This window comes from Dasypus novemcinctus, chromosome 22, assembly GCF_030445035.2.
Source record: "Dasypus novemcinctus isolate mDasNov1 chromosome 22, mDasNov1.1.hap2, whole genome shotgun sequence".
Classification (NCBI taxonomy): Eukaryota; Metazoa; Chordata; class Mammalia; order Cingulata; family Dasypodidae; genus Dasypus; species Dasypus novemcinctus.
This window is the reverse complement of record NC_080694.1, coordinates 65,225,020-65,237,502: the sequence shown is the minus strand read 5'-3', so window position 1 is coordinate 65,237,502 and position 12,483 is coordinate 65,225,020. Positions and strand designations below refer to the sequence as shown.

The following is a 12,483-nucleotide window of genomic DNA, read 5'->3' as shown; positions in this document are numbered from 1 at the left end:
CAGAACCAGGATTATCTCCCACAACCAGGGATGTAATCCACGATTGTGTTAAGTGGGGTCCCCTGTGGGAACCAAGGCTGCTGCCGCTGGGCAAGGGACTTGGCCACCCACTGGCCTGATGCTGGACAAGGGGCCCACATGTAAGACCCACTGCTCCTGCCTGGATGTCCCTGTGCCAGTCATGAGACCCTGCCCACTGGACTCTGCACAGTCCAGCATCACTGGGTCAGCCTGTCCTTAGCCAGAATCTGCTGTGGTCATCTGATGGGGAGGCCAAGGCTCCTCCATGTCCAGCTCAAGCATGTTGGGAAGGTGAGCTTCCCTCTTCATGGCAGGCTGTGGCTCTGCCTCTACCAAGGCTCCTTAAGTGTAGAATTCCCTAGTGTGGGAAGAGGTCCAGGTGCTGCAGGATGGGCATGGAGGATGAAAAGTGAGGACAGATGTCAATTCCTGGAGCCAGGGTCAGCCTGGAACTTTAACTGGTACCCTGATGGCACTCGTGTTTGGCTGGATAAGTAGTTGACAAATAAGTGACTTATTTCAATTCATTTCCTTATAGTCTGTTATGTTTCACCTTTTCTCTTTGTCAGTTTATCCTCACAAATAAGTAGAGGACAATGCTGGATGGGTAAGTGATTTCTGAATACATCTCTCCCTGTCTTTTTCTCTTACTAGGATTAAGAAACCCCAGATCTCTAAGAATTCAGACAACCATGTGTGCACTGGCATTTTATATAACTTTTATATTTCCTTGTCCATGCACATATTTCTGTGGAGAAGATCCATAACATTATAGTTTTTATGCAATCCCCATAAGAGTATAATACATGCCCTGGTTTAGACACTGCAAATTGGTCATTGGCAGCTGGTCAACTAACTTTTTAGCAGACCCAAGGGCACGATATAAATGTTCCTCCTTTGCTTGTGTGTCTCCAGTCTGGGTCACAATAAGGTAGAGGCTTCCTTGTTGCTCTCACTCTCAGTTTCTGTCTTGATCTCACTGTGGCTAGTAAATGGTCACCAGAGCAGTGTTAGCCCCTGACCACACTGTGGAGCATTGGTGGAGATGGACCGTAGCCCAGCACCTACCCTGGTGTTCCGTACCAGGCAGGAATTAATGAGTAGCTAAGGAGATTCCACTTTCAGTAATATGGTGGGTGCACTTTTAAGGCTTTATCTTCCATTGAAGAGAACTAAAAATAATAGGTAAAATATAAGAGCATCCAATTAGTATTAAAGAAAAAGAACCATCATTCAGGCCGAAATAGCCATGTGGAAAGGCATCTAGAGAGAAATTGCATTCATCCTGTGTTCATGTGTCAAATCTGAAAATGTTATCTTTAATTTCCTGGGCTCCATGCTGAAGTAGACAGGAGTTGATACCAAACCTTGTTCCTGTGGGGAGTGAAGTAGGAGTCAGTCCATTACCCTGGAAATCTAGGAAGCCAAAGTTTCATAACCTCAGAGTAAGGAAGGAACAAAAAAATCTGTCTCATCCCCCAAAGAAGAGTGTTCTGAGGAAATGTGCCTTTTAGCCAAGGGTGGGGGCTGAGTGATGGGAAGGAGAAAGCAACTGTTTCTAAGGATTGTCACCACCAGCCAGCCCTCCTGTGGTTTGTTGTCCAAATGTGCCTCCCCTGTGGAACAAAATAACTTCAAGCCATGGATTTAGTGTGTAATATCCTGGATTGGTGGTGGTCTGAAAACTGGAGGAAGGAAACAAACCTCCAGAGAATTCCATGTTTAACCTCTGTGTCAAATATTTTACATGATTTCACAAGGAAGAAGTGCAGCTCATAGCAAGAAATATATAAATGAAAGAGAAACATCAATATGATCAAGAATAGATTAAAAAGAGAGGCTCAGAAAACTTCATATTGAAATTATGAGTTATGGAGTATAAAGTAACCCAAACTATTTTGTGTAAGAAGAAAATGTTCAGCTTGAATCCCTGCTGAACATGGGAAACTAAAAATGACCTAACTGTTTTTTTTTTCAGATTTGATTATTATTTATTATTATTATTTTTTAAAATTACATTATGAAAAATATGAGGTCCCATTCAACCCCACCGCCCCCGCCCCCACTCCCCCCACAGCAACACTCTCTCCCATCATCATGACACATCCATTGCACCTGGTAAGTTCATCTCTGAGCATCACTGCACCCCATAGTCAATGGTCCACATCATAGCCCAGACTCTCTCACGTTCCATCCAGTGGGCCCTGGGGGGATCTACAATGTCCTGTAATTGTCCGTGAAGCACTATCCAGGACAACTCCACGTCCCGAAAACGCCTCCACATCTCATCTCTTCCTCCCGTTCCCCACACCCAGAAGCCACCATGGCTACCGTTCCCACACCCATTCCACATTTTCTCTGTGGACATTGGATTGGTTGTGTCCATTGCACATCTATGTCAATTGAGGGCTTAGATTCCATATGGGTACTGGATGCACTCCTCCCGCTTCCAGTTGTAGACACTCTAGGCTCCATGTTGTGGTGGTTGACCTTCTTCAACTCCATGTTAGCTGAGTGGAGTAAGTCTAATAAATCAAAGTGTAGGAGCTGAAGTCTGTTGAGGCTCTGGGCCTGGGTGTCATATTATCAGTCCAGAGATTCAAATCCCCTACATATATCTTAAACCCAGCACCAACTACAATTCCAATAAAGTAGCATGCAAGTCTTGTGAAAAGAGATCCCCTCTGAGTCCAGTTCCATCACGCAGAAACACCAGCTCCAAAGAAGGGCTATCTGTCATGGCAGTGAACCCCTTCTGCCATGACCATAGAACCCGTGGGTCTCTTTATCCCTCAAAAGAGCCAATACCTGGGGTTGTATCTACCTTATCTGTCTCTTAGACTCTGTTCAGTTGTACATAGGGGTATTCCTTCTGACAACCTCCAGACTCTTTTTTAGAGACTCACAGCCTTATAATCTCATTTCTCCTTTCCATTTCCCCCTTACATTAGGTCAAACCACTTCCCGAAGTCATGTTATTATATGTAGACAGGTATATTCTGCTGTTCCGCATTGAATCTTTAATTCAAGGTCATTTTCTAGTTGCTTCTTCAGCTGGTATGTGGTAGTGATCCCTCGGTGCCAGGGAGGCTCATCCCCGGGTGTCATGTGCCACGCTGGGGGGAATGCATCGCATCTACACGCTGAGTTTGGCTGTGAGAGTGGCCACATTTGAGTAACATGAAGGCTGTCAGGAGGAAACCCCCAGGCACAATGCTACTCTAGGCCTTGTTCTTATTGCAGGTGTATAGGCTCAAAAGTGTAACCATTAGTATCACGAGCCCACTGTTGGGCCCTCCTTCCTTCCTGGTTCTTGCCGTTGCACCTGGAGGATTGCCGCTGCTCTCCCAGGGCCCACAGCAGTGACCCCACGGCCAGGAGCCCAGTACCCCCCCAGCTGTTGTTTTTGTTTCCACTATGAGTATATATAGACATTACCATATACCCTGGGCATATGCCCTGTATAACTCCCTGTCAACCATATATATCCTGTCAATAACATCCCATATCAGTATTCCTCCACTGCCATTGTTGAACCACTCTGTGATCCAAAACTTCCCATAAAGTGAATCCCAACATAATGTCAGGTTCAGAAGAGTCTTAGATCAGCGAAATTCATATATACAATATACAGTATTTCCCCAGATCCACCATAAAACCTTTTCCCTTGCACAGCAATAATCTTTTAACTTATTCATATCATATTTCCTGAAACTGATGTACAGATTCCGAAACTATAGTTTTCAAACAAGGTGACATTTGTGCTTACTATGTGGTCCATACTTTAGGCTGTACAGTTTTCTAAATTTTTTAGTTATCCTATGTTTTGTCTTATGGTTTTCATTATTAGTCTGTCGTCCCCTATATGTTTTTGGTGTAATATTAGCTGTTTTATATTCATCCTCGTGTACTCTCACATAACTCCTCTTTTGCCCCCTTATTTACCTTTGTTCCATCCATTCCACATCCATTTTCCCCTCCCCTTAGGGCCCACAACGCCTGCCAATCTAATGCCCTGGGAGCCGTCCTTTCTCACGAGAGATACAGTTCTCTCTATTCGACGGCATTAGTCTTCCCCAGGATATGGGTCCACCCCGCCCAATGGTAGAACCCACCGTGGCAAATTGAGCCTTCAGCTATTCCCTCCGGAGTCCGTCACGCATCAGACCATACCCCCTGAGCGTCCTAACCAGGTAACCCTCCTACTAATACTTTGATATGTTTTACTCAACATTTAGTTCTCAACGAACTTCTGACACTCTCCCATATTCGTATGTTGCCCCTCCCTCCCACCTATTTCTTGGACAATATTACCCCTCTTCCCATCCCCAGCCCCCCTCAAACCCAGAAAACCCCACCCGAAGGCAACCCCTTGCCCCCATTTTGTCCCTTCTTTGTGCTCATACTTACCGCCAGCTCATCAGAGATTCCACCCCTGCAGACATTAACTCACATCCTTCCTCCACCCCCCGATTTCCTGTAAGCCACTTTTCCAGACTCTAGCTCTCTGAGGCAGTTAACTTATTTCATATCATTGAGGTCATATAGTATTTGTCCTTCAATGCCTGGGTTGCTTCACTCAACATAAGATTCTCAAGGTTCATCCATGTTATCACGTGCGATTGTAGTGTATTGGTTCTTACAGCTGAGTAGTATTCCATTGTGTGTATATACCACATTTTATTGATCCACTCATCTGTTGATGGACATTTGGATTGATTCCAACTTTTGGTGATAGTGAACAATGCTGCTATGAACATTGGTGTACATATATCGGTTTGTGTCCTTGTTTTCAGATCTGATGGGTATATACCCAGGAGTGGTATTGCTGGGTCATATGGCAAATCTATGGATAATTTTTTGAGAAACCGCCAAACTGTCCTCCAGAATGGTTGGATCCTTCTGCATTCCCACCAGCAATGGATGAGTGTTCCCCTTTCTTCACATCCTCTCCAGCATTTGTATTCTACTGTTTTTTTCATGGCTGCCAATCTTATGGGAGTAAGATGGTATCTCATTGTAGTTTTGATTTGCATTTTCCTGATAGCTAGAGATTTGGAGCATTTTTTCATGTGCTTTTTAGCCATTTTTATTTCTTCTTTGGAGAAGTGTCTGTTTAAATCTTTTTCCCATTTTTTAAATGGGTTGTTTATCTTTTTGTTTTCAAGATATATGAGTTCTTTATATATGCAAGTTATAAGTCTCTTATCAGATATATGGTTGCCAAATATTTTCTCCCATTGTGTGGGTTCCCTTTTTACTTTCTTGACAAACTCCTTTGAGGTGCAGAAGGCTTTAATTTGGAGGTAGTCCCATTTATCTCTTTGTTCTTTTGCTGCTCGTGCTTTTGGTGTGATATTCATGAAGCCATTTCCTATTACAAGGTCCTGTAGATGTTTCCCTACACTGCTTTCTAAGGTCTTTATGGTCTTGGCTCTTATATTTAGGTCTTTGATCCATCTTGAGTTGATCTTTGTATAAGGTGTGAGATCGTAATCCTCTTTCATTTTTCTACATATGGCTATCCAGTTCTCCAGGCACCATTTGTTGAATAGGCCATTCTCTCCCAGTTGAGAGGGTTTGGTGGCTTTATCGAATATTATATGGCTATATACATGAGGTTCTATATCTGAACTTTCAATTCTATTCCATTGGCCTGTGTGTCTCTCCTTATGCCAGTACCATGCTGTTTTCACTACTGTAGCTTTGTAGTATGTTTTGAAGTCAGGAAGTGTGATTCCTCCTATTTCGTTTTTCTTTTTCAATATGTCTTTGGCTATTCGGGGCCTCTTTCTATTCCAAATAAATTTCATAGTTAGTTTTTCTAGTTCCTTAAAGAAGGCTGTGTTGATTTTTATTGGGATTGCATTGAATGTGTAGATCAGTTTTGGTAGGATAGACATCTTAATAATATTCAGTCTTCCTATCCATGAACAGGGAATATTCTTCCATTTATTTAGGTCTTCTTTGATTTCCTTGAACAATCTTGTATAGTTCTCGATGTATAAGTTTTTTACCTCTTTAGTTAAATTTATTCCTAAGTATTTGATTTTTTTATTTACTATTGTGAATGGTATTTGTTTCTTGATTTCCTCCTGATCTTGCTCATTATTGGTGTACAGAAATGCTACTGATTTTTGCACATTGATCTTATAACCTGCGACTTTGCTAAACTCATTTATGAGTTCTAGGAGCTTTGCTGTAGATCTCTCAGGGTTTTCTATATATAGGATCATGTCATCTGCAAATAATGAAATTTTGACTTCTTCCCTTCCAATTTGAATGCCTTTTATATCTGGTTCTTGTCTCAGTGCACGAGCAAGTACTTCCAAGACAATGTTAAATAGGAGCGGAGACAATGGGCATCCTTGTCTTGTTCCAGAGTTTAGAGGGAAGGATTTCAGGATTTCGCCATTGTAAACAATGTTGGCTTTCGGTTTTTCATATATACTCTTTATCATATTCAAAAAGTTTCCTTGTATTCTGATCTTTTGGAGTCTTTTTATCAGGAAGGGGTGCTGTATTTTGTCAAATGACTTTTCTGCGTCTATAGATATAATCATGTGGTTTTTTTCTCTCAATCTGTTTATATGGTGTATTACATTGATTGATTTTCTTATGTTGAACCATCCTTGCATACCTGGAATAAATCCCACTTGGTCATGGTGTATAATTTGTTTAATGTGTTGTTGAATACGATTAGCAAGTATTTTGTTAAGTATTTTTGTGTCTAGGTTCATTAGAGAAATTGGTCTGTAATTTTCCTTTCTTGTGGTGTCTTTGTTTGGCTTTGGTACTAGGGTAATGTTGGCATCATAGAAGGAATTAGGCAGTGTTCTTTCTGTTTCGATTTTTTGGAATAGTTTCAACAGGATTTGTGTTAGTTCTTTCCGGAATGTTTTGTAGAATTCACCTGTGAAGCCGTCTGGCCCTGGGCTCTTCTTAGTTGGGAGATTTTTAATGACTGATTCTATCTCTTTGCTTGTGATTGGTTTGTTAAGATCATCAATTTCTTCTTTCGTCAGTATGGGCTGCTTATGAGTTTCTAGGAATTTGTCCATTTCCTCTAAATTGTCATTTTTGTTGGAATATAGTTTTTCAAAGTATCCTCTTATGATAGTTTTTATTTCTGTGGGGTCAGTGGTGATATCACCTTTCTCATTTCTTATTTTGTGTATTTGCATCTTTTCTCTTTTTTTTCTTTGTTAGTCTCACTAAAGGTTTGTCAATTTTGTTGATCTTCTCAAAAAACCAGCTCTTGGTCTTTTTTATTTTTTCAAGTGCTTTCTTATTTTCTATTTCATTTAGTTCTGCTCTTATCTTTGTTATTTCCTTCCTTCTTCTTCCTGTTGGGTTACTTTGTTGTTGTTTTTCTAATTCCGTCAAAAGTGCAGTTAGTTCTCCAATTTTTGCTCTTTCTTCTTTTTTGATATATGAATTTATGGCTATAAATTTCCCTCTCAGTACCGCTTTTGCTGCATCCCATAAATTTTGGTATGTTGTGTTGTCATTATCATTTGTTTCAAGGTAGTCATTGATTTCTTTTGAGATTTCCTCTTTGACCCACTGTTTTTCTAAGAGTGTGGTGTTTAATTTCCAAATTGTCGTGTGGAGTCTGGGTCTCTGTCCCTTGCAAATTTCCAGTTTCACTCCACTGTGGTCAGAAATATTGTTTTGTATGATTTTGATCTTTCTGAACTCATTAAGCCTTTCTTTGTGGCCTAGCATATGGTCAATCTTGGAGAATGTTCCATGTGCGCTTGAGAAAAATGTATATCCTGCTGTGTTTGGGTGTAATGATCTATATATGTCTATTAGATCCAACTCTTCTAATATACTGTTCAAATGTTTTGTTTCTTTAGTGATTCTCTTTTGAGATGTTCTGTCCAGAGTTGATAGTGGTGTATTAAAATCCCCCACTATAATTGTAGATGCATCTATTCTTTCACTTAGTTTTTCCAGCGTTTGCCTCACATATTTAGAGGCGCCCTTGTTAGGAGCATAAATATTTATGATTGTTCGATCTTCTTGACGGATTGTCCCTTTCACTAAAATATAGTATCCTTCTTTGTCTCTCACAATTGTTTCGCATTTAAAGTCTATTTTGTCTGATATTAATATAGCTACTCCTGCCTTTTTTTGGTTGTTGTTTGCTTGTATGATTGTTTTCCAGCCATTCACTTTCAACCTCCATGAGTCTCTGGGTCTAAGATGTGTCTCTTGTAGGCAGCATATAGATGGGTCATATTTCCTTATCCAGTGTCCCAGTCTGAATCTTTTGATAGGTGAGTTTAATCCGTTGACATTCAGTGTTATTACGTTTAGAGAGTTATTTATGGTAGCCATATTTTGGTTGGATTTGTGTTTGTTATATTTTGTTTGTATTATTTTATTTTCCCCTTCTCTTTTTGTCTTTCTTGTTGCTTTTACACTCTCCTCCATCTCTGACTGTCCTGTTTTTTCCTTTCTTCCTGCAGAACTCCCTTAAGAATTTCTTGAAGGGGAGGTTTCTTGTTGATATACTCTTTCAGTTTCTGTTTATCTGTGAATATTTTGAACTCTCCATCATTTTTGAATGCTAGTTTAGCTGGATAGAGTATTCTTGGTTGGAAATTTTTTTCCTTTAGTACCTTGACTATATCATACCACTGCCTTCTTGCCTCCATCGTTTCAGATGAGAAATCAGCACTTAATCTTATGGAGTTTCCCTTGTATGTGATGGTTTTCTTTTCTCTTGCTGCTTTTAGAATTTTTTCTTTGTCTTGAGCATTGGATAATTTGACAAGTATATGTCTTGGGGTGGGCCTGTTGGGGTTTATGACCAGTGGAGTGTGCTGTGCTTCTTGAATATGTACATCTGTCTCTTTCAGTAGATTTGGGAAGTTTTCATTCATTATTTCCTGCAACACTCCTTCTGACCCCTTTCCCTTCTCTTCTCCTTCTGGAATGCCTATAATACGTATGTTTGAGCGTTTTGCGTTATCATTCAGGTCCCTAAGTCCTATCTGGATTTTTTCTACCTTTTTATTGACCACTTCTACTATCTGTTTGATTTCCAATGCACTGTCTTCCACATCACTAATTCTCTGCTCTGCCTCTTCTAGTCTGCTGATATTTGCTGCAAGTGTATTTTTGATTTCTTGAATTGTGGTGTTCATTTCCATCATATTTGTTATTTTTTTGTGCATGTCTGCAATTTCCCCTCCAAGTGTTGTCTTCATGCTGTTAACCTCTTTCATTACTTCATCAAATTTGTCAGTGATAAATGTTCTGAGATCTTTCATTGCTTGTGCGAAGTCCTGCCCCCCTTCCTGATTGGATTCAGCCATGTTTTCCTGATTACTGGTTTGGTTTGTAGATTTTTGTTGCTGTCTTGTCAACATTTTTTCTTGACGGGTTTAATCAGTTCCTTAGCTTCTTTGTCTAGTCTTGGAGATTAATTAGCTGTTGTTTTTGCGTAAGTGTTATATCTTCTCTTTGTCACTTTGTTCTTCTTATTCCAATTTCTTATTGCTAGTTAAGCTCACTTTAAAGGAAAGTATTAGTGCTGGGGAAAGGCAATTGTGTAAGGGAGGAAAAAGTGTGAAGTAGTATTGGTGATATATGTTAACAAAGCAACAATATGAGTTCTGGGAGGATGGAGGTTAGATCATGTAGATTGTGTAGAGTTATAGTAGTAGGAAAGTACCTATAATGAGGTAGACGACTGAATATGGGAGGAATGTGGTACGTACTAAGAGGCTATTGTTTTCATGAGAGAGGGAAAGAGAAAAGAAAGGTAATAGTTTCAGGGACGAATACCAGATGGAAAACTAAACAAAGGTATTAGAAATTAAGTGTTAGACACTTTGTGGATCAAAGAAAGGGAGATGGAATATAGGAGAGAGAGCAGATGGTGGAGGATATCAAGTTGTAGGGGAAAGGGGATAGTGTAGATAGGCTAAATCTATTCACAGAGAAATGAGGCAGTGGAGGGTGAGGAAACCCAGCAAATGTGAGGTATTTCCTGTAGGACCTATTGTATTGTTAAGATAAAATAGTATAAGAAGAATATTGGGGACAGGAAAGAGAGGATTAAAAAAAACAACAACAAAAAATAAAATAAAATAAAAAATTAAAAAAAAAACAACAAAGAACAGAAAGCCCGCTGCGAGGCTCGGCTGGGCTCGGCTGGGCTGGGCTGGGCTTCGGTCCCCCGCCCTCCGCGGCTCGGCTGGGCTTGGCTAGGCTCGGCTGGGCTCGGGTCCCCCACCCTCCGCGGCTTGGCTGGGCTCGGCTGGGCTCGGCTGGGCTCGGCTTTCCCGCCCACCGCCCACCGCAGCGCAGCACGGCTCGGCTCTCCCGCCCGGCGCGGCATGGCTTGGCTCGGCCGAGCTCGTCTGGGCTCGGCTCCCTCGCCCGCCGCGGCTCGGCTGGGCTCGGCCGGGCCCGGCTGGGCTCGGCTTCCCCGCCCGCCACCCACCGTGGCGCAGTGTGCCTTGGCTCTCCTGCTCGCCGCCCTCTGCGGCACGGCTGGGCTCGACCGAGCTCGGCTGGGCTTGGCCCCCCCGCCCTCCGCAGCTCAGCTGGGCTCGGCTTGGCTCGGCTCCCTTGCCCGCCGCCCGCCGCGGCACAGCGCGGCTCGGCTCTCCAGCCCGCCGCCCGCCACCCGCTGCAGCTCGACTGGACTCGGCTCCCTCGCCCGCCGCCCGCCGCGGCACAGCGCGGCTCGGCTCTCCCGCTCGCCGCCCGCCGCGGCGCGGCTGGGCTCGGCTGGGCTTGGCTTCCCCGCCCGCCGCCCGCCGAGCTCGGCTGGGCTCAGTTGAGCTCGGCTGGGCTCGGCTCTCCCGCCCGCCGCCCGCCGCGGCGTGGCTCGGATCCCCCACCCGCTGCCCACTGCGGCCCAGCTAGGCTACCCTGGCCGCTGCCCGCCGGGGCTCGGCGCGGTGCTAGCTGCCTCGGCTCTGTCTACCCAAGGAGGGAATCCTCCACACATAGCTGGGATCTCCGTGTATATTTCACAGACGGATCCTCTCTGTTACCTTCCCTCCAAATCGATGTCCAAACACCTTGGGACCAGGAAAAATCCCAAAACAGCCCGGTCCCAAAGAGTCTCCGATGCCTCCCAGCCGATTCCCTCCAGGAGCTAGTAACCAGGAAGTTCACTCAGCCGCCATCTTGCCTCCCCTCCCCGACCTAACTGTTTTGTGAAAGAACCAAATATACTTCTGAGAAGTTAAAAATATAACACATTAAATTAGAAACTCAGTTTGGAATTGTGCTTTGGATCATGATATAGAAAGAGCAACCTGCTCTACATAACTTCAAATTCAGATAAATATAAGAAACACATTTTTTAGGCACTGGAGAACAGATAGACGACAAGAATTTATGGTGGCTGAGATGATGATAACAAAAGAGGTGTTATACAGTTGTCCAAAGCAAACAGCAGGAGAGAAATAATAAAGATAAGACCAAAAGTAAATAAGATAGAACATAGAGAAAAAGAATGAAACATACATTTATACACCTGTGGCTAGACTGATCAAGTTAAAAAAGAAACAAATTACCAATATCAGGAATGAAAGAAAAGCTATTTACAAAGACTCTTTAGAAAGTAAAAGGATAAGGGAACATGACATTAGATTTCTCAACCTAGATGAACAGTTTCCTTGAAAAACACAAATTACAAAAGAAGAAGCAAAATTTTGTTCATGCCTTTATCAATTGTAGAAATGGAATTAGTAATTGAAAATCTTCCCATAGATAAAACTCCAAGCCCAGAAGTTCTCATTGCTGATTTGTATCAAACACATAATGAAGAAATAGTATCATTTCTACCCAAACATTCTCACACATTAAAGGAAGAGCAATAACCAATTCATGTACGAGTCCAGTGTTAACCCTCATTCAAAACCAGACAAAGACATCACAAGGAATGAGAAGCAGAGAACACTGTCCATCATGATCCTGGTCTTAAAAATCAAAACAAAATGTAAGGGAGTAAACCAAATGCAAAAATACATAAAGAGTATTATAGATCATGCCACATTGGACTAACTGGTACTACAAAGGTAGTTTAATACCTGCAACAATCCCTGTTCTCCAAATTAAACAGAATAAAGCAAAAATACCACATCACCATTACTGCAGATGCAGAAAAAGCATTTCCCCAAATACAAAATTTTTCAAGACAAAATCTCTCACCAAACTAGGAATAACAAGCAGGTTCCTCTATATGGTTTCAGACATCAGTGATACTCTATCATCAAACTCAATGATGAAAGGCTAAGTGCTTTCTTCCTAAGATCAACCAATTAAAGAAGTCCACTCACATCATTTTTATTTAACCTTATTCTGGATGTCCCAAGCAATGCAAGAGGGCAAGAAATGAAATGCAAGACCTATACATAGAATAGAAAGAGGTAAAAATGCCATTATTTGGTTCAGCATGATTGTATATGTTAGAAAACCTTTTAAAAA

General features: G+C 42.1%; 1 long non-coding RNA gene across 1 annotated transcript; it reads left to right on the top strand.

Moving 5' to 3' along the window:
* The first annotated feature begins 635 nt into the window (after positions 1-635).
* Positions 636-11,276, top strand: LOC139437322 (uncharacterized). Its single transcript, XR_011647085.1, has 2 exons — positions 636-4,214; positions 11,025-11,276. It is a non-coding gene; the product is annotated as an uncharacterized lncRNA (long non-coding RNA).
* The last annotated feature ends 1,207 nt before the right edge of the window (positions 11,277-12,483 follow it).